Source organism: Tamandua tetradactyla, chromosome 13 (assembly GCF_023851605.1).
Source record: "Tamandua tetradactyla isolate mTamTet1 chromosome 13, mTamTet1.pri, whole genome shotgun sequence".
Lineage (NCBI taxonomy): Eukaryota > Metazoa > Chordata > Mammalia > Pilosa > Myrmecophagidae > Tamandua > Tamandua tetradactyla.
Genome location: NC_135339.1, coordinates 79,713,830 through 79,735,617, shown reverse-complemented (window position 1 = coordinate 79,735,617; position 21,788 = coordinate 79,713,830). Strand labels below are relative to the sequence as shown.

Genomic DNA, 21,788 nt, shown 5'->3' with positions numbered 1-21,788 from the left:
CAATATTGTAAGCTTCCACTTAGATGGAATATCTAGAATTAGCAAATTCATAGAGATGACTAGTAGATTAGAGGTCCCCAGAGGCCAAGAGCGAGGAGTGGAATGGGAGTTAATGCTTAATGCATACAGAATTTCTACTTGGGATGACAAAAAAGTTTTGGTGACAGATGGTGTTGATGGTAGTTCAACATTGTAAATGTAACTAATGCCACTGAACTGTATACTTAAAAATGTTTAAAATGGCAAATTTATGTTTATATTACATATAATTACATATAATATAAACATAATTTAGAATTTTCAGGAGAAGTTGGAAATCTACATTTTTATTTCCAACCTCCTGATTTTCAAATGATGGTAATTAATTCAAAATTATTTATAAGTGTTATGTGGCTGAACAAAAATGTCTACGAGCAAAATTAGATCCTGGAACTGCCAGATTGTGCCTTTGTGGTCTCTGAGCTTTTCAGCCCTCAGGTTTTATGGCTCAGTAAGTCTCAGAGATGACTGCTTGAAAGCTGAGGGCTAATTTTTGACACGAACTACCTTCAATCTGTGTAGCTCTTAAAGAAGAGTTTTTCAAATATTTTGGACCATAACACAGAAAAAACTTGGGTTATATTGTCAGTAATCACACCCACATGCACACCCATGTGCACATGCACATATAAACATGGAAGAAAAGCTTCACAAAACAAAACTTACCCCTATATGCAATGCACTCTGATACTGTTGATTCTATTTTATCCTCTTCACTTTTTTTATTTTTAACATTGGTGGCAACTCATTAAATTGATTTCATCACCCACTCACCAGTCACATTTGGAGAACACTGCTTTACAGTTCACACTTACTTAATTCTCATTTAATTCTCCTTCTCTCCCTGTGAGGCAGGAATTATTATTGTTTCCATTTTACAGAACAGGTGAGCAAGCCTTGAGCTTTGCACTCCAAATTCAAATCTACTCCAAATCATTTATTCTTTTTAATAAGTGAGGCAACAATGAGAGGAAACTCCAAGGGGCACAGTAAAGGGAAAGTAGAAAAATTAAACAGGGGGATTAAGGCTGTATGCTGTGGGTGTGCAATTAAAGTTACCCCTTTGCCTCCCCTACAAAATCTGCAGTAAAATCCACCTGGCTCCCCAACGTGGCTGGGTATGTACTTCTTTAAAAAAGGAACCAGGTTCATTCATCCAGGTGGGCCCCAGCAGACCCAGAGGAAGCATGGGTTGTGCTGGAAACGGGCATGAGGAGTTACTAAGGTCTAGGTCACATTAATGAACTTGAAGCTCTAGGCCCCAGTCTTATGAGAATGGGGGATTGGCAGTTGCAGGGGGAGAGAGAATAGGTAGGATTCAAATCCAGATCCATTTGATGGCCAAGGCTGACTTGGGAAACCTCATCACTTATCTCTACTACTTTCCATTGACACAAGTTTCTTCTCCAGAGGCAATGATCAGAGAGGAGGTGGAGGAGGGAAAGAAGGCCAACTCAATGATATCACTGATAGACTCACATGGTATCTTAAAAATGACAAAGCTTGCTCCCATTTAGACCCATAAGCTGAGTCTCATATACCATTTCTCATCTATCAGTGCAGCCCTCTTGGCTGGGGCCGGGAGTCTGGCAACACTCAGCACAGCTCAAGACAGCTTGGACTTACCTTGTAGCATGCCTGGGCTGTATTAGCTAGGATGTTTTGAGTCTCTACCCATCTCTTTGTGTTGCTTCTTGTGCTCTCTACCTCCAGATTCATAAAGAGAATTAGTAAAGGTGGGTGTCTATTTATGGAGCACAGAGGCAGTGATTTCAAGCATTAGTACTGGGGCCTTTTTGCTTTCTTCAAAGTTGATTTTTGCAGTATGGTACAAGCAGGGTTGTTGGGTAATGTTTAAAGCCAATAAGTCTTAGATTAGCATCACAAAAGTCAATTAACTAGGCAATTTCTTTCCTTGATTTGTATTTATATATTATTAATGAACTACAAGACCTCCTGGTGCGGTAAATTAGCCTAGGTAACTGGGGAGCAGAATACAAACATTTTTTTCTCCCTTGATGGCCCCAAACATTTATCTCATACAGAGAAAACTATATGCAAGCACAGGGAGGGCTCCTGGTTCCTGTAGCCAAGGAAGCAAATTGGAGTAGCTCTGATAAATATTGATGTTTGTTTATCGAAATGCCACAGACCACACTGGCAGGCTGCCACCCCTCTCCCACCCTCTTGCAGGATGGATGCATTATGCAAGGAGATACAGGAACCTCAATTGCCTTTGCTGAAGGACTTTCAGTCTTTGTTTCCTGAATGCTTATTTAAAAGAAAGAAGAAAAGAAAAAGAAAAAAAAGGAAGAGAACCAGCTGTCCTGACCAATAAGGTTGTGTCAGCCAAAGAACCCAACTCCTCTCTTTAATTGAGGAGCAGGACTGTACACTCTTATGTACTTGGAGAAAGGTAATTGGATGTTTCTTGCCTCTCTGAAATAACCAGCTTAGGGATTTGTGACTGCTACTCCAAGTGCTGCTGTATTACAAAATCAATGCCACTAAGAAATGAATTGTGATACATAAAGGTATTACTTGGACATTAACACAGAGACATTTATAGCCACTCATCTGAGCATGTGCTATATACAAGACGGTGTGAGCAATATACTAAATTTAATCCAATTAAATTATCTCTAAGCAACATGGCTCAGCCTAAAAAAGGTTTGGAGAATGAAGCGAACGTAAATTTATAAAGTTCAAGTATTTGTTCCTTTAATAAATATTCACTGAATGTTTATCATGTAGATGCCAGGTACTGTGCAAGGCATAGAAAAAAAAGGTACTGCAAAAGATACAGTCCTTCAAAGAGCCCAGAGACCAGTGGGGTAGACAGACAGGTAGGCAAAGCTTTACCACACAGGTTATGATAGAGAGAAACACCCCTGAGCTCCTGGGACACTCAGAAAGGGTGGTGTCCACCAGGAATGGCCAAAAAGGTGTTTGGGGAAGAAACTAGGTGCCCCCTACTTGGGTCCTCTACTTTCCCCCACACTGAACTCTACTCCTGGAGTGGTAAACTTTCTTCTCCAGGTGGCCTCCTCCAGGTGGCCTGAGGGCTAGCAGACCTCACAAGGACAAACCTCAGGCAGATGGACGCAGATGGACAGACCTCAATGGGCAGGCCTCTGATGGACAGACCTCTATAGGCAAGCCTCAAATGGATGGACAGACTCCAATGGGCAGACCCCAGATGGACAAATCTTGGATGAGCAGACTTCAGATGGGCAGACCTATTTACTCTTCTCCTCTTAGAGAAAAGATAAAAGAAAACAAAATAGCTCCTTTTTTCAGAATTAATTTTCTTTCTGACAAAATTGACTGTTTTCTGTATCTCTTTCAGATGGGAGAGTTATAGATAATGTTGATCCAGAATGTCCTGGGATCAGGGCCAAGGATTCCTGAAGCCTCCTAAAATGCTCTTGGGTGATCTACATGGGGTCAGAGACCTGGTGGAGAACCTCATGCAGCCTAATTTACAGCTGAGGGCAAAAAAGCAGAGATTAACTTTGTTGGCGTCTCATTTCTTCACAATTTTGTGTGTCTGCATGTATATATGTCTCTAATTTACATTTTAAGGGTTTCTAGTTGGACAGAATAATGAATATCTGCAAGCAATGTTCCCTTTATCTGCCACATCTCCCTATCTACTTTGCCCAGTTAAACACCTACTCTTGATTCAAGTCTCAGGGAACCATGCCTTCCTCAAGGAAGACTTCCCTGAACCCTCTGGCTAGAAACCTGAGTTATTTTGCCTTGCATCCTTCCCCCATGGTCCTTGTTATAGTTTATAATTATGCATTCATTTGGGTAATTTTCTTTTATCTCTGCCTGCTTGTACCACTCCCTAAACTCCATGGGGGAAGCACTATGTTCACCTCATTCATCTCTGTAATTCTAGCTCTAGGTCAATGCCCAGTATTTAGTATGTAGTGAAAAAAAATGAGTATCAGGGAATGAGACTCTCTTGAACCTGTTTTTCCTGTTTTGCCATATCCCGAATCTGCCTTGGGCATCTGTTTGGTTTGAGGCTCTGCTTTGTTGATCAAAAACATCATAGTCAAAAGCAAGTCCTTCAACCTCCAAATATCTCAGGTACCACTTTGATGGTTGTTCTAGTTTGCTAGCTGCCGGAGCTCAATGTACCAGAGAAGGAATGGCTTTTAAAAAGGGGAATTTAATAAGTCACTAGTCTACAGTTCTAAGGCCAAAAAAATGTCCCAATTAAAGCAAGTCTATAGAAATGTCCCATCAAGGCATCCAGGGAAAGATACCTTGGTTCAAGAAGGCCTATGGTTCAGGGTTCCTCTCTCAAGTAGAAGGGCACATGGCAAACACAGTCAGAGTTTCTCTCTCATCTGGAAAGGCACACGGTGAATACGATCAGGGTTTCTCTCTCATCTGGGAGGGCACATAGTAAACACAGTGTCATCTGCTAGCTTCTACTCCTGGCTTCCTGTTTCATGAAGCTCCTAGGGAGGCATTTTCCCTCTTCATCTCTAATGGTTGCTGGCTGGTGGACTCTGCTTCTCACAGTTATGTCGTTCTGCTTTGCTCTCTCTGAATTGCTCTCATTCTCCAAAATGTTTCCTCTTTTATAGAACTTCAGAAACTAATCAAGACCCACTCAAATGGGTGGAGACGTGTCATCCCCTAATCCAGTTTAACAACCACTCTTGATTGGGTTACATCTCCAGGGAGATGATCTAATTACATAGTGTTGAATAGGGATTATTCTGCCTTTACGAAATGGGATTTAGATTAAAACATGGTTTTTCTAGGGGACATACAGCCTTTCAAACCAGCACAATGGTGCCCTGAGAAGTCCACATGAAAAAAATAATAAGCTGGAATATTTTCAAGTAGGGTCTGAGACCAAAACAAGCCAAATATTTTACTAATAGTAGCACACATTTGTTGTTCCAAGGAGAAGGCTATAATAGATCAAAATCAATGTTTTGGTTCCAGTAGATTGACTTCATGTGTAAAACAGGAAGATGATCTAAGTGGATGGCTTTTCTTTTGCTTTGTTTCTTCTGAGTAACATGATGTGGTTATACCAGTAACAGGGCTAGAGGAAGCAGAAGGTTAGAAGGCTAAAGACATTGTCTAATGCAGGAAGGAAGATTGAAAAGCTAGGCTAAAGACATTGTCTAATGCAGGAAGGAAGATTGAAAAGCTTAGAGGCTCTCCAACATGTCATGTTGGCAGATAGATGGGGCTTGGCTGGCTGGTTGTCTGCCCTTTAAAACTATCTTCGGCATTCCACAGAAATTGTGAAGGCTATGTGCCAGCAGTCCTCCTGCCCTCCAGACAAAGGCCCTGGTATATAATAAGTTACTCACCCCCAAAAGTGGCAAGAGATGATTGGGCCAAGGCTGAGTGATTCTCTTATTCCAAAATTTGGAATCAGGTCACAGAGTCATTTGTAGATCTTGAAATGGAATGCGACAATAGGTCACAATGAAGGTGCCCTTTTTGGCCGTATGTGTGAAGAACCGGAGAGAAGTAGCCTGCAGATAGAGAGGGAAGGTTGAGAAGAGAAGAGAAGTTGGGTGGCCATGAAATGAGAGATCCACCCCATTCCCAGCTTTCAAAGGGTTGGTCCTTGTCCTTTGTGGAGACCCAGGCTCTGGGCTTGCCCTCCATATTAAGAATAAGTTGCTGCACATAGCCACTTAAGTGACCCAGACAGAAGCTGAAGGTCAATAGGCCTCCTCAGGGAGGAAAAGAATGTACAGATGGTATGTAAACCCCTTATCTTGTAGAGCATTGAAACTCCTCTACCTTGATATGCTAACAAATTCTCCAACCCCATGTCATAAGACCCTGCTGAAACTCTGTTCTCATACCCTGTGGAATGTCCTTGCCTAAATGCTTATAAGCTGCTCCCCTGCACCCCCACCTTTGCATAGCACTGCCTTACATTTCCCAAATGGCTGCCATCAGGACTCCTCTTTGTAAGTACCAATAAAATTCATGCCTAACTCCATGTCTGGCATGTGTATGCTCTTTCATCTTGGGGCTGTGCTAAACCATGCTCTTCAGGAGCTGGGATGGAACACCCCTATGAGGCCAGCCCAAACTTCCCTGTCCTTGGAATGCTTGACATCACCTCGCGTTTTTCTGGAAAACACCCTCCCTGCACTGTTTTGGTGCTAAAATTAGAGTGAGTTTCTTTTTCTTGGAATCCAGTGAGCCAAGACATGCTTACCAAATATTCCTGATTACCCTTGCAAAGTGTGAGTGGCCAGCTGATGCAAAACCTACAATGCAAACTTAATAGATTCTGAAGGATGGATAAAGGAATTAGGCAATCAACGTTTTTTATGGGAAAAATGTTTCATGGTGTTTTGTTTTTTAATATTCTAGGGCAAAGATAAGCCTGGATCTGTTGCATTTGAAGTTACTGTATTCTCTAGCCTCTTTAAGATTTGTATCGATGAAAAAATTATAATTAAATGGCCACTGTGATGTACTGAGCACTTGCTATATGCCAGGTGCCATACTTGGCATTTGATGTGCTTTATCATATTGATTCTTCACAACCATCTTATGAGGGTAGAATTATTATCCCAAGGAATTACGTCCAAATTGGTGTGGGACCAAGTGCTTTTTACCACTAAGATGTATCTTCTTGGAGATCTGGTCATTTGAGGGCTGTGGATAGAAAAAGGAAGAGGGGGACTAATGTGGACTACCAACCACTGCGTTTTCACTTGATCTTTACAGCCCAACTAAGAGAAGCAGTAGAAATTAGTGGAAGGCTGATCCCACTGGCCAGGGCTTCCGTGGGCACAACCTGCTGAAGTCAATGGGATTTGCCCTTCTCACCAGGAAGACCTAGAACGTCCCACTTATCAGTGCCCTGAAGGATCAGCCTGGACCAATCTGTTCAAAATAACTTAAAGGCATGTGGCATTGAGGTCGATGCCAGAATGGCGATGTATAAATTTAAGGTGAAAATTACTTGTGCTGGAAGACTCTCCTTCCTTTTAAAACCTACTGTTGTCATCTCCCAGGTTGTGGGCCTGGATGGAAACTGAATGAAGCAATCTCTAAGAGGAAGCCCTAAAGAAAATGCTTCTCTAGCCATGGGTCTTGCCTTAGTAATTTTCTACCCTTAGCCTCAATGGGAGATTTCCTTTAAAAAATGGTGCCTAGTCTCATAATTTCCCTCTTCCTCCTTATAGAAGATGATATCCTTTCTCCTCTCCTCTACCCTTAAGAGTTGAGGACACATAGTTTAGATCAAAGTCACAAATGATCTTTCCCCTTTATTCCTATCCAGGCACCCACACAGTCACCCAAGTTAGCTGTCAAAATGTCTTCTTCAGCAACTCTGCCCAGGGCTATCTGTCACCTCCTTGCACCTTCCTTTCTTCCCAGTCTGGGACTTCCTCTCTGCCCTATCCCTACTGCCCTGGGTTAGGTCCTCAGCAACTCTTTCCTGGACCCAACCAGTTCTCCCTGCCTTCTATTAGCTCTTGATTGATCTTGTCATTCATTTATTCTCAATACTGTGATGCTCCCTCCAATTGCTTACAGCAGTTGCTTTCAAAATGTGTCATGAGAAACACAAAGTTAATGGGTTTTGTTGGAGTTGTAGGAGGCCTGATAAAAATCGAACTGCCTGAGTTTTGAACAAATTGAAACACAGGGTTCAGAGAGATGAAAATAAGAATATTACCTTCATTACTGATAAAGCTGTATTGGAGGGTGTTCTAGTTTGCTGGCTGCCAAATGCTATATACCAGAAATGGAATGGATTTTAAAAAGGAGAATTTATTAAGTTGCTAACTTACAATTCTAAGACCATGAAAATGTCCAAATTAAAGCAAGGACATAAAAATGTCCAACCTAAGGCATCCAGGGAAAGATACCTTGGTTCAAGAAGGCTGATGGCGTTTAGGATTTTTCTCTCAGCTGAAAGGCACATGAAGAGATTTGCTAGCTTTCTCTTCAACAGCTTCCCCAGAGCTGTATCCATTCTGTTGGCTCTGTCGGTTCTGGTGGCTCTTGTGGCTGTATAGCTTTTTCCAAAATGGTTCCCTCTTAAAGGGCTCCAGTAAGCAACCCCATCTTGAATGGGTAGAGACACATCTCCATGGTAACCATCTAATGAAAAATTACCATCCACAATTGGGTGGGTCACATCTCCATGGAAACAATAAAAAAGCTCCCACCCATCAATATTGAATGAGGATTAAAGAATTTGGCTTTTCTGGGGTACACAACAGATTCAAACCAGCACAGAGGACATGGCCTAGCTCTGGCCAAACAGCATGGGAACACATCCTTGAATTAATGACAGGCCCCAAGCAGTACAAACATTGTTCCTTCTTGAGAACCTAGTGTGCTTTGAGAAGAGCACAGATACAGACAGAAGAGTGTGAATTAACACTTGAACCCAGGGTTAGACTCTTTTAAAAGTTGTGAGGCCGTATTCCCCAAATTGTGCTCCATGAACACTCCACGGGACACAAACCTTGGGATGAGATGGTCGGTGAAGAAAGTATTCCATGGTCCCACACCTTTAGAGAAAGCTGCACACTATGTTCACTTAGAGAATCATAATGTACATGAGCTCTCGGGACTGCAGTAAGGAAATCAGACTGACTTTGCTTATCAGGGACTCACGCCCTGTTTCTCAAAATTCTTTCACTAAAAAACACCTTTGAGAGCAGGGAGTCTCTTTAGGTTTCCAGGGAAAGAATCTCTATCTGAATAAGGCTGCTGGCCTTTTTTCTCTACCCCCACGAGAGGAGAAGGAGGGGCATGCTTACCTGATTGTGAAACCGAGGCTTGTGCGGCTCAGGTTCTTCCTGTCACCCACTTCAACTAGGATTTCCCCAAGTGGGGCTTTGTTGTTCAGTTTTGCTGCTTTATTAGACAGAAGCTCTAAAGCGTCTTCTAAAATTTTTCTGTTTTGATCCTGGCTCTACTGTGAAAGTAGAATAAGCCGTTAGGAGTGCTTTAATAAAAAAGTTTATGACTAAAGTAGAGGCAAAGGAAATTCTTGATTTCACAAATGAAATGCAATTCCTGCAAGCATTATGTATGACCTCTGAAACAAGGGGGGCGGGGGAGGGATGTGTGAGGTCATTTGTAGTAGCTTTGTGGTTAAACAAAGATAAAGCCCTTTGAAAGAGCCTTTGCAAAGTAAAGTACGCGAGATAGTTCCAAAGTAGAAATTACTAACTGACATGTTACATTGGAAATATGTGTCAGTTTAGTTCATTAGAATAAATGTATAGGGTTTTAAATTTTGTGGTGGGAAATTGTCCTTGGTCAAATGACTCCTTCTGTTTAAGACAGTGATCCATTCCTTTCCTCTATAGACCCTTGAGGTAATTAGAGAACATGGAAGAAGAAAGCTTTCATCAGCAAGCAATTCTGGGGAAAGGACCACACACTCATCAGTAGGGACACACTTAATTACTCTCACTCTGATGGGAATGACTATAAAAAGGCACGTGGTCTAAAATAGGCAGGATCGATAGTCTTATGCCAGCTTTTGCACTGTCTTTGGACCAAAGATATTCTGATCTGTACCAGGAAGTGAGACAGTGAGGATAAAAACATCTGAAACACATGAGCATCTTCCTCCTATTGATCCAAAGGTTATCCAAGGATGCCATCAGCACAAGTGTGGTTTGTGGAAAGTGACTTTGTGCAACTGAGAACAGAATTTCCTGGAGGTTGAATGACAGCCTGTCAATTTCTATACAGCTCCTAGAAAAGAGAAGTTTTGACAATCATGGGATTATTTGATCAATGTAAACAAGCATTCAAGAAATTTCAGGTCGTTAAATATGTATAAACCCTGATATGGCTCTAATAAACTAATACCTGCCCATGAACCTAATAATTGTCAAAGTTGTTCTTCAGTTTGGATAAGAAAATTGTGTTCACAGATGGGGTTAGTGTTTGTAAAATGTGAGTGTATTTTTCCCCCTGCCTGCAGGAATTCATGCATATCAAATGTATCTAAATCATTCATTCAAGACCCATAACTGAATTCCTGGTCCTGAAATAAAAAAGACAATGAAGATATTGTTCCTCATGGAACAGAAATCCCAGGATGAGCCGGGACACAGCAATCAAGGGATTGAAAAAATCTTCTTGACCAAAAGGGGGAAGAGAGAAATGAGACAAGATAAAGTTTCAGTGGCTGAGAAATTTCAAACAGAGTTGCAAGGTTTTCCTAGAGATCATTCTTACGCATTGTATACATATTCCTTTTTAGTTCATTGTGTATTGGAGTGGCTAGAGGAAAGTACCTGAAATTGTAGATCTGTGTTCCAGTAGCCTTGTTTCCTGAAGATAATTATGTAATGATATAGCTTTTACAATGTGACTGTACGATTGTGAAAACCTTGTGTCTGATGTTCCTTTTATCTAGGGTATTGGACAGATGAGTAAAATCTATGGATAAAAAATAAACAAATAATAGGGGGGACAAAGGTTAAAATAAATTAAGTAGATGGAAATACTAGTGGTCAATGAGAGGGAGGGGTAAGAGGTATAGTAAGCATGAGTTTTTTTCTGTTTTCTTATTTATTTCTTGTTCTGGAGTGATGCAAATGTTCAAAAAAATGATCATGGTGATGAGTACACATCTATGTAATGATATTGTGAGCTACTGACTATACACCGTGTATGAAATGTTTAATGTTTGTATGTTAAGAATGTTTGTTAAAAAAACAGTATCATTCCTGTCCTCAAAGGAGCATAATCTAGTTGAGTGATACGCTAATTAAAAAGTTAAAGGACACTGTGGGGTAACAGGGACAAGGACAGAAGTACTGAGAATACTGAAGCCCCAAAGAAGAGACGGTCAAGTCGCCTGGGGAGGGGACAGAGGGTCTTCAAGAATAAAGAGGGATGAAGTGGAGGGAAAACTACCTAATTCATTCTATGAAGCCAACATCACCCTCATACCAAAACCAGGCAAAGATATTACAAAAAAAGAAAACTACAGACCAATCTCTCTAATGAATATAGATGCAAAAATCCTCAATAAAATTCTAGCAAATCATATTCAACAACACATTAAAAGAATTATACATCATGACCAAGTAGGATTCATCCCAGGTATGCAAGGATGGTTCAACATAAGAAAATCAATCAATGTAATACACCATATCAACAAATCAAAGCAGAAAAATCACATGATCATCTCAATTGATGCAGAGAAGGCATTTGACAAGATTCAACATCCTTTCCTGTTGAAAACACTTCAAAAGATAGGAATACAAGGGAACTTCCTTAAAATGATAGAGGGAATATATGAAAAACCCACAGCTAATATCATCCTCAATGGGGAAAAATTGAAAACTTTCCCCCTAAGATCAGGAACAAGACAAGGATGCCCACTATCACCACTATTATTCAACATTGTGTTGGAGGTCCTAGCCAAAGCAATTAGACAAGAAAAAGAAATACAAGGCATCAAAATTGGAAAGGAAGAAGTAAAACTATCACTGTTTGCAGACAATATGATACTATACGTGGAAAACCTGGAAAAATCCACAACAAAACTACTAGAGCTAATAAATGAGTACAGCAAAGTAGCAGGTTACAAGATCAACATTCAAAAATCTGTAGCATTTCTATACACTAGTAATGAACAAGCTGAGGGGGAAATCAAGAAACGAATCCCATTTATAATCGCAACTAAAAGAATAAAATACCTAGGAATAAATTTAACTAAAGAGACAAAAAACCTATATAAAGAAAACTACAAAAAACTGCTAAAAGAAATCACAGAAGACCTAAATAGATGGAAGGGCATACCGTGTTCATGGATTGGAAGACTAAATATAGTTAAGATGTCAATCCTACCTAAACTGATCTACAGATTCAATGCAATACCAATCAAAATCCCAACAACTTGTTTTTCAGAAATAGAAAAACCAATAAGCAAATTTATCTGGAAGGGCAGGTTGCCCCGAATTGCTAAAAACATCTTGAGGAAAAAAAACGAAGCTGGAGGTCTCGCGCTGCCTGACTTTAAGGCATATTATGAAGCCACAGTGGTCAAAACAGTATGGTATTGGCATAAAGATAGATATATCGACCAATGGAATCGAATAGAGTACTCAGATATAGACCCTCTCATCTATGGACATTTGATCTTTGATAAGGCAGTCAAGCCAACTCACCTGGGACAGAACCGTCTCTTCAATAAATGGTGCCTAGAGAACTGGATATCCATATGCAAAAGAATGAAAGAAGACCCGTATCTCACACCTTATACAAAAGTTAACTCAAAATGGATCAAAGATCTAAACATTAGGTCTAAGACCATAAAACAGTTAGAGGAAAATGTAGGGAGATATCTTACGAATCTTACAATTGGAGGCGGTTTTATGGACCTTAAACCTAAAGCAAGAGCACTGAAGAAGGAAATAAATAAATGGGAGCTCCTCAAAATTAAACACTTTCGTGCATCAAAGAACTTCATCAAGAAAGTAGAAAGACAGCCTACACAATGGGAGATAATATTTGGAAATGACATATCAGATAAAGGTCTAGTATCCAGAATTTATAAAGAGATTGTTCATCTCAACAACAAAAAGACAGCCGACCCAATTACAAAATGGGAAAAAGACTTGAACAGACACCTCTCAGAAGAGGAAATACAAATGGCCAAGAGGCACATGAAGAGATGCTCAATGTCCCTGGCCATTAGAGAAATGCAAATCAAAACCACAATGAGATATCATCTCACACCCACCAGAATGGCCATTATCAACAAAACAGAAAATGACAAGTGCTGGAGAGGATGCGGAGAAAGAGGCACACTTATCCACTGTTGGTGGGAATGTCAAATGGTGCAACCACTGTGGAAGGCAGTTTGGCGGTTCCTCAAAAAGCTGAATATAGAATTGCCATACGACCCAGCAATACCATTGCTAGGTATCTACTCAAAGGACTTAAGGGCAAAGACACAAACGGACATTTGCACACCAATGTTTATAGCAGCGTTATTTACAATTGCAAAGAGATGGAAACAGCCAAAATGTCCATCAACAGAAGAATGGCTAAACAAACTGTGGTATATACATACGATGGAATATTATGCAGCTTTAAGACAAGATAAACTTATGAACCATGTAATAACATGGATGGACCTAGAGAATATTATGTTGAGTGAGTCCAGCCAAAAACTAAAGGACAAATACTGTATGGTCCCACTGATGTGAACGGACATTTGAGAATAAACTTGGAATATGTCATTGGTAACAGAGTCCAGCAGGAGTTAGAAACAGGGTAAGATAATGGGTAATTGGAGCTGAAGGGATACAGACTGTGCAACAGGACTAGATATAAAAACTCAAAAATGGACAGCACAATAATACCTAATTGTAAAGTAATCATGTTAAAACACTGAATGAAGCTGCATCTGAGCTATAGGTTTGTTTTTTTTTTTACTATTATTACTACTTTTATTTCTTTTCTCTATATTAACATTTTATATCTTTTTCTGTTGTATTGCTAGTTCCTCTAAACTGATGCAAATGTACTAAGAAACGATGATCATGCATCTATGTGATGATGTTAAGAATTACTGAGTGCATATGTAGAATGGTATGATTTCTAAATGTTGTGTTAATTTCTTTTTTTTCCGTTAATTAATAAAAATAATAATAATAAGAAGAAGAATAAAGAGGGAATCTGCCACGGCAGTCAGGCAGCAAGGGTACTCGAGGATGGGAGAACTGCTTATACAAAGGCCCAGAGAAGTGAAGTTTTCATATTCAGGGGTTTTCTAATGTTTAGGAGTGATGAGTATTCTAGGTTGTAAGCTGCTGAATGTAATATACTAGAAACAGAATTGCTTTTAAAAAGGGGAATTTATTAAGTTGCAAGTTTACTGTTCTAAGGCCATGAAAATGTTCAAATTAAGACAAGGCTATAAAAATGTCCAAATTAAGACACCAACAATAGGCTACCTTCATTCAAGAAAGGCTGATAAAGTTCAGGGTTTCTCTCTCAGCTGAGAGGGCACATAGCCACGACTGCTAGCTTTCTCTCCCAGCTTCTCATTTCATGATGCTTCCTGGGGGCGGGGAGGGGCTTTTCCTTCTTCATCTCCAAAGGTCTCTAGCTGTTGGACTCTGTTGGTTCTGATGGCTCTCAAGCTTTTTCCAAAATGGTTTCCTTTTAAAGGGCTCCAGTAAGAGATACATCTCCATGGAGACCATCTAATCAAAAGTTACCACTCACAATTGGGTGGGTCAAATCTCCATGGAAACAATAAAAAAGCTCCCACCCAGCAATACTGAATGAGGATTAGAGAACTTGGCTTTTCTAGGGTACACAACAGATCCAAACTGACATATTCCACCAATGGACCCCCAAAAGACATGTTCTTTCCAAATGCAAAATACATTTATTCCATAACAATATCAGAAAACCTTAAACCATTTCAGTAATAATACAAACACAATACAAAGTCAGAAACAGTACAAAATCTCATCAAAGTCAACTACTGGCATGGTTTATCCTAAGGCAAAATTCTCTCTGGCTCTGGACCTGTAAAACTCAGAACAAATTATCTGCTGCCAATACACAAAGGGGAGACAGTCATAGGATACATATTCTCATTTTCATAAGGAGATATTGGAAAGAATACTTGGGGGGACACTGGGAAGACCACCTTTTTCTTGGCTCCACCCTCTCCAAGCATCAGGGCTGCACGCAGGCTCTCTGCCATCTCCGGGGCACATGCTCAACCCCTCCACAACAATGTGGTGGCAGCCAGGGTCTCCCCAGTTCCCAAGGAATGTGCTCTACCCTCTCCAAGGCCTGAGGTTGCACAACTCTTCCACTGCATGAGGTAGAAGACCCACCTTTTGCCTTTGGGGCAAACTCACCCTCTCCACATATTTGGTTGGGCCCGCTCTCCTGGCATGAGGTTTCTTGGCTTCAGACCTTAGCTTCCATAGTTCTGCCTCTGAAGAAGTTTTTCCTCCAACGTGTCCCTTTTCTACCCCTCTTAGTCCAGACTGACAGTGGTTCCATTTATTCAGATCCCACAAAACTCTTGTTGGTTTCCTGTGCCATAGGCTGAGATCATGCCCATCAAACAAAAGGACTTTCCACAATCCTTCCTGGATAACTCCATCTCTATCCTGGCTTTTTCTGAAATGGCTGAGTGGTTCCAGGTTTGGCTAAATTCTCACATAGGGCACCATTCTCTGGGATCTCCCTTCCTGGAAGCCCAGAATTTTCCCAACCATCAATTCCTGGTTTTTTTATACTACAGAGTTCAGTTCTCAACTTCTCTCTTTTCTCTCACATTTTACTATAAGCTTCAAGGAGCAGCTAGACTGCATTTTCCACATTTAGTTCAGAAATTTCTTTTGTTAAATTTCCAAGTTCATCACTCTCAAATTCTATACTAAGGGGATATTTTGAAAAGATATAAATCTACAAGGACAGGATGAACAGGCCAGGAGACAACATTGAAAACCTGGATACTGACAAACAGACAAGTGTTAATTCATTAACAGACCTGAGAAAGCCAAATCCCCTAAAAGTGGGGAAAGTCTAGAGCTAAAGTGGAATATGATGGAAACTCTAAAGACTCAGGAATTGGTGGCCCCAAGTATCTTTAGAAATGATGGAGAAGACGAGGGACAAAAATTAGTAGAACTGGTTGAAAACTGAGAAATAGTTAAATTCTCTTCTCCTACTCCATATTGCTGGTGACTGCCCCTCTCTTATGCTGGCAGAAGACTGAAGGTATAATCCCTGGAAACAGTAAAATATAGCAGATGGCAGGAGTACTGTAGTAAAAACATAGAAAATTAATAATATGCTGCCATACAAGTATGGTGAAGATGTGGAGATACACTGCTGGTAGGAATGTAAAATAGTGCAATTGTTTTGGAAAACAGTCTGGCAGTTCCTCAAACATTTAAATATAGAAATGTTACCAGACAAAGCCCGTGGATTCTTTTGCTGGATGCACTCAATAACCAATTTCTGAGGCAACCAGGTTTCAAAGAGAGAGAATTTATTATTAGACCTGTAATAGGAGAGCAGATGGCTTAGCGGCCCCAAATCTGTCTCCCTGAGTTTAGGGGGTTCAAGATTTTTTTAGGATTTCAGCAAGGGGAGATGAGGTCATTTCGAATAGCAAGGTCAAAGAAAAAGAGACAGTGTTAGCGTTATCATTTCAATAGGAAAACATAAGTTGAAAGGAGGGGAGGAAAAGCTATTACTTCAGTACTAAAGGTGTAAGCCAAAAGAAAGGGAGACAAGTTATCTATAAATAGCAGCATTTAGCTGATATGATTTACAAATGTTGGGGGCTGAAGCCAGTGGCTGACTCCAAATTTTCATTAGTATTAGAGCCTTTGCCTTAAAGAAAATGACCAGATAAAGGGTGTAACAGCTCTTAGAGTCACAAAGGCGCAAAATAAGGGCTTTGACAATCATTTCAGATATCAGGGCAACTGAATTATGTTTTAGGGATTTCAGGTATTCCCCTCTGTCTACTCCAATATCCTGGAAAGCAAAAAAAGAATATGATTCAGTAGTCACAATCATCCCTTAAACTAATTTCTCAGTTACATTATCACATGACCCAGAAATTCTACTCCTAGGGACACATCCAAGAGAAATAAAAACATATTTCTGCACAAGAACTTTTCCACACATGCTCATAGCAGCATTATTCATCATAGACAATAACTGGGAAAAACCTAAATGCCCAATAACTGATGACTAGATAAATACAATGTGATATATCCTCATAATGAAATATTATTCAGCCATAAAAAGAATGGAAGTACTGAGACATGCTGTAACATGGATGAACCTGGAAAACATTATACCAAGTGAAAGTAGCCAGTCATAAAAGAGCATATAGAATGTAATTCTTTCTATGCGTAATATCCAGTTTAAGCAAATCTACAGAGGCAAAGAAAGTAGATTAGTGGTTGCCTGGGGCTGAGTTGGGAGGAAATGGGGGAATGACTGCTATTGGGTACAGAGTTTCTTTTTGGTTTGTTGAAAATGTTCTAAAATTAGATAGCGGTGATAGATGAACAACTTTCTGAATTTACTAAAAACCATTGAATTATACACTTTAAATGGGTTAATTTTATGGTATGTGGAATACATCTCAATGAAACTGTAAAAATATCATTAATCATAAAGCTATTGATAAAACATGAAGATGCTGTCAATATCTTTATAGCACAATAACATGTTTCCCCCTGTTAGAACCCAAGAATTTGTTGGCACTTTTTCAATTTGCAATAACCTTGTAAACTCATTGGTCTTCAAAAGTGATCTGAAGCAATTCAACATTCTGTAATTAGGAAGAGGTATTCCAAAGCTCAGCTGTGAGGTTTTTACCTTACAGGAAAGGAAGACCAGCCAATGTTGCTTTACACCACCACACAGACTAACACTTTAACAGGGGTTTCATAACTATTTATATACAGTGTTAAAAAGACTTGTCTCTTTGGAGAGCCTGAGGAACAAGCAGAAGAAAGATGTTCAGGCAAGGATCCTACTGAATTTGTCTTTGTTAATGTTGTAATGCGGTGCCTCTGGATGGGGGGGTGGGAAGAGGAGAGAGCTAGTCTGCCATGGCGGTTGGTTTAGGGTCAGAATCTGGACACCAATGGACCTAGCTTGGAAAACTGTCTCTGCCATTTAGTAGCTGTGCAATCATATGCGAACATCTTAGCCTCTCTAAGACTCCAATTTCTTCTGTATAAAATGAGGTTTCTGTGCTTCTCTAAATTTTATGTGAGGGCTAAGCCTACAATGGGCTATACAGTGGGTGTCCCACAAATGATATTTTTTAAAAGACCTTGTATTAGTCAAGGTTCTATAGAAAAACAGAACCAACAGGAGACATATGTATATATGAGGTTTATAAGGGTGTCTCATGCAACCATGGGAATGGAAGAGTCCAAAATCCATAAGGCAGGCCATGAAGCTGGCAGCTCCAATGAAGGGTCTCAACAAACGCCACAGGAGAGGCTCACTGGCTGAAGAAGCTGTAAAAAAAAGTCTCTCTTCTCCCGTAATAGCCAGCCCTCAACTGATTGGATTATCCCATTTGTGAAAGACACGCCTCAGTTGATTGCAGATGTAATCAGCCATAGCTATAACCAATTGACTGATGATTTAATATACCAGCCTTCTGGTTTATCAATCAGCCACTAAATATCCTTGCAGCAATGGTCAGGCCAGTGCTGCCTGACCAGACAACTGGGCACATTACCTGGCCAAGTTGACATCAGAACCTAATCATCACAGACCTTAACTGGGCATTTATGAGCAGTAGTTCTTGGTAATATTTGGCTGGACATTTTTAAAGTATTGGTATTTTCTGCAAATCAGAATCTTATTGTTACCCAGTAATGCTGCTTCTTTTTTAATGCATTTTTTATTTAATTACTTGTCAAAGGACCTTCCTAAAACTTTGCCATCAGGAAATTAAGAATTAAAACATTTGAGCTTGCTAAATATATATTTTTTCAAACCAAACGTCTCACATATTACTGAACCTACTTATTAATTATAAAAACAAGGAAAACCCAGGTTTTCCCCCAATAAAATTAAGTTCACCTGCTCAGAAAGGGTGACTTTTTCAACTTGAAGGTGCTAGTGCACTTGGTACATATGTGTCATCCCATATGATTCCTTACAGACCCAGCTTGGTTCTTCTCCAGTGTCTCCTCTTGGAGTTGTACCTGGTTTTATTGCCAGTTTTCATGCGAATCCATTGAGGAATGGAACAATTCTGCTTTTGCTTCTTGGCCAGGAATGACTTGATTCTAAAAGTCTTATGAGAAGACACGGTGAAGCTAACAAATGTGCACACAATGATGGACGATAAGGAGAAGGAGGCTAAGTATTTTCTTAATAAATGTAGCTGTACTACTGCTTAGCAAAAGTGCATAGAATGAGGAGTCAGAATGAGTTGTGTTGCTGCTGATCCCCATTCTTCCCATGCCTGGTGGGTATAAGGGACAGTGCAGGCAAGAGGTCTTGTATACCTACTCTCAAAATTGCTTTCTAAGGCCCTATTCATCCCAGGGATGCTTCAGGGATAAGCAGAAATCTTTGTTTACAAAGCAAATACCCCACATGTCCTATCAATCATCCAATGAATTCCTTTCCACACTGCCTGGGATAGACTGAATCATGAAACCCAACTAAGACAAATTTTCAATCTGCACTCCTTTGAGTGTGGACCTATTTGTAAATAGGACCCACTGATGATGTATTATCAGTTAAGGCATGGACTCATTTGTGAATAGGAACTTCTGAACTGAATCAGGGTGGGCCTTAGATCCATATTACTAGAAGCCTTATAAAGAGGAAATTCAGACATAGTCGGAGAAGCAGAAGTCAAGAAAGCCACAGAGGACACCAAGAACATTGCCACGTGATGGAGGATGATCATAGAGAAAGCATGGCCTTACTGAATCTTGATTTGGGACTTATAGCCTTAAAAACCTTGAGACAAGAAATATTTGCTGTTTAAGCCAACCCATTTTGTGGTATTTGTCATAGTTGGCCTAACAAACTTAGATCATATCTTGAGATGTGGGCAAGAAGAAGAGGCTCCTGCCCTGATCCCCAGGCTTTAAAGAACGCTACAATCAATGAATCAATTTCTCTCTCTTGTGCACGTGCACACACACACACACACACACAAAACATATTAAAGGACATTTTTGTGGCTCTGTCACTTGGAATCTGGTGCTCTGCTCTGGCATATCACTAACCCCTCTCTTTTATCCAACACTGTTTAGGCTTCAGGGAAGACTTTTCTACATTTCTTGTCCTTTGTCCTCCAAACAAAGTTTACTGGTCTGAACATCATGAAGGTTTATAGTTGCTACAGCAAACATGGATGGAAACAGAGGATTTAGGTAGTAGAAGCCTTTAGTAAGAGAAAAGGCAAATTAATTAACTTGACAAGTCCTTCCTCTCAAAGAGTATGAATGCAACAGATTTTTGTATAGTACAGTGTTCTTTCCTTATAATGCTAAGCATCTTTAAAAAAATTTTCCTTGTATAAGGAAATTCATAAGGTATTCATGAAATAGCATCATCTCCCCAAAATGCACATGTGCAGCTGAGAAACATACTACAATATTAAACAATTCATATTACTCTTAAATATGTGTATTTGTAAGTCTAGGCATAACATGAGTGAAGTTTGATACCAATTATTTATATAGGCAAGTAGGGAGACAATGAATGCTATAATTGTGAATAATTTTATTTTCTTTCATTTATATTTGTTTGTTTGGATGCATGGTCCAGGAATCGAACATAATTTTATTTTTATAAAAATATTTATGAAGATCTAATTCCATTTTCAAAAATTTAAATCAAATTATTTGATAAAGCTGTAATTTTTATTTAAACTTTTTGTTCATTAATTATAATATCTGGATTGTTGTTTAATGTTAATAGTTTTAATATCTTTCATGTTTAAAAATTTTTTTCTCCTAAAATATTCAACTTTATTTTTTACATTTTCTTTCATCTACATTTTTGATGGAAATATATTCAAATTTGATACTCTGAATATAATTTACATATTATTTTTAATCCTTTGGATCATTAATATCAACGGTTCATGGATTATGGGGATATTTTCATTGTAACTAAATATCAGTGATTTCTTTCTAACATGAAAACAACAAAAAAAAGTTTACGGGCTATATAATAATTTGTTAAGTATGTTTTTCTCACTCAAAAATTGCTAGGCCAGCAATCGAATACTCAAACAGGCACAATACTAATTAAATTATCTTTGGTATTCTGCCAACTTTCAATCATATAAAAACTATAGTTTTCCAAAGGTTTTTTTCATTCAGCCATCAAGTTATTTGTCAATATAGTGGGATAAAATGAATTTTAGTAAACAACTTGGCTTATAATTTTTAAACATCTATACCATTTATACTCTAGCTCTGGCCCTACAAATGTCAGGGATGGACCTGACTACTTCTATCAGGTAATCAGATGTTTTTTTCTAAAATATAGCTCAGAATAGCTAACTTGTGATACTAAATATGTGCCAGAATGCATGGTAAGTACTTCCTACATAATTACTTCATTAAATTCTCACAGTAATCCTGTGTCACAGATAATTTTATCATTCCCTCCTTTACAGACAGGAAACTGAGGTTGAAGATCACTGGCTCAGGATCACATAATCATTGAGTCCTGGAGCTGCCATCTGACCCCAGAAATTCCCATCACGACTTTATAGGGCCATGCTGCAGGTGTGGCAGATCACCAGGAGGTGGGAATAACTTTGGGAAATGAGACTTCGGGAGAATTCAACCATGATGGGCATCCCTGTGGGAACCTGGACACATGGGAGGGCCAGGGTGGTGGGAGAAAGGGCTGCAAGAAGTTCCTCCCAGGCTGACCAGAGACCTGACGTCACCTCCAGGGAATACCTGCCAAGAACCAGATGCCACCCCATGTGCAATCTGGAAGCAGGAGATCCAGTTTTGCCAATTCTTCTTTTTCTCCTAATTTAAACAATGGAAAAGTAATAAAAATGCCCCATTTATTTCTTTACTCTTTTGAATGCTCAGCTATGCTCAGTCATTCAATAGGGAAATGCAGACTTCCTTCCTTCCATCCTTTCATTCTTTCAGCAAATACTTATTGGTAATGGTTTACACAGCTGGGAAAGGCAATGGGGTGTTCAGAAAATCCAAGAAAGAACA

The 21,788-nt window shown here is 39.6% G+C and overlaps 1 long non-coding RNA gene and 1 pseudogene across 2 annotated transcripts in view; both read right to left on the bottom strand.

Moving 5' to 3' along the window:
• Nucleotides 1–21,788, bottom strand: part of LOC143654341 (uncharacterized) — a 44,831-nt gene that overhangs the window by 10,339 nt on the left and 12,704 nt on the right. The window contains exons 3-5 of one of the 2 annotated variants that reach the window (XR_013161769.1): nucleotides 8,832–8,989; nucleotides 5,391–5,558; nucleotides 2,728–5,116 (exon numbers count right to left, since the gene is read on the bottom strand). This is a non-coding gene — a long non-coding RNA (uncharacterized LOC143654341). Of the gene's footprint in view, nucleotides 1–2,727; nucleotides 5,117–5,390; nucleotides 5,559–8,831; nucleotides 8,990–21,788 lie in introns of those variants that run through there. The other variant, XR_013161770.1, reaches the window with a different exon arrangement.
• LOC143654585 (large ribosomal subunit protein eL39 pseudogene) lies at nucleotides 17,718–21,206 on the bottom strand (annotated as a pseudogene).